Source organism: Limulus polyphemus, unplaced genomic scaffold, assembly GCF_000517525.1.
Source record: "Limulus polyphemus unplaced genomic scaffold, Limulus_polyphemus-2.1.2 Scaffold6975, whole genome shotgun sequence".
NCBI lineage: Eukaryota > Metazoa > Arthropoda > Merostomata > Xiphosura > Limulidae > Limulus > Limulus polyphemus.
In genome coordinates, this window is record NW_013672585.1 from 20,297 (window position 1) to 21,373 (window position 1,077).

The following is a 1,077-nucleotide window of genomic DNA, read 5'->3' on the forward strand; positions in this document are numbered from 1 at the left end:
ACACACAGAGTTAATTGTAAGGTAACATAACTATAATTATATATATATCAAACGTCAACAAGAAATATGTGTGTGTGTGTGCGTAAAAATATGGATATGTGAAAAACTGCATATCCCAACCTTGCCGATAGTTTGAAATATCTCGTTCTGTGAGAACTGACTTTTTTTTGGTTACTTCATGTAGTCAGTTAGTGTTTTCATGCGTCACAGTGCTTACTCTTGTGGAATGGGCAAGTAGGTGAAACAACACAACATTGATTTGTAAAAAGAAAAAAAAATAAATAAAAAAACCTTACTAAAATAGCGTTTTCAGAAAAAAATACGACTTTGACAAAACACACTTTTTAAAACAGAAAACAAAGGTATGAATCTGGCTACTTTTCCTATTCGAGGGCTATAACTTGGGCTGTTGACTCGAGGGCTATAACTTGGGCTGTTGACGTACGTGACACAATATGATAACAAATATGTGTGTTATCTTATAGTAAAGCCACATCGGGCTACCTATTCGAGGGCTATAACTTGGGCTGTTGACGTACGTGACACAATATGATAACAAATGTGTGTGTTATCTTATAGTAAAGCCACATCGGGCTATCTGCTGTGTCCACCGAGGGGAATCGAACCACTAATTTTAGCATTGTAAATCCGAAGACTTAATGCTGATGTTAATAAAACTGTGACGTCTCATTTTCTTAGACAGCAAGTTTATCAAGTGATAGAAATATTGTCTAGATATATTATTAATGATATCAAATAAGGAAATAGGCAGAAAGACCACAATAAACCCTGATTACGCAAGGTGGATCACGTGCGTGCTTTCAGTTTAATGGTTGACTTGCATGTTCCATTAAGTTGTTTATTACACAAGTATTATTGATTGTTTGCTTCAGAACTTTCGTGCAAAACTACACAATTAGCTATCTGCACATAGTCGTCCACAATTTGAACTTACCGACTAGAGGTAGCTACTCAATAAGACCAACCACCAACTCTAGTCTGACCGAATAGTGGGATTTGACCGTCACTCTTATAGCGCATCCAAAGAGCAGAGCGCATTTTGCGACAACAGGCCGC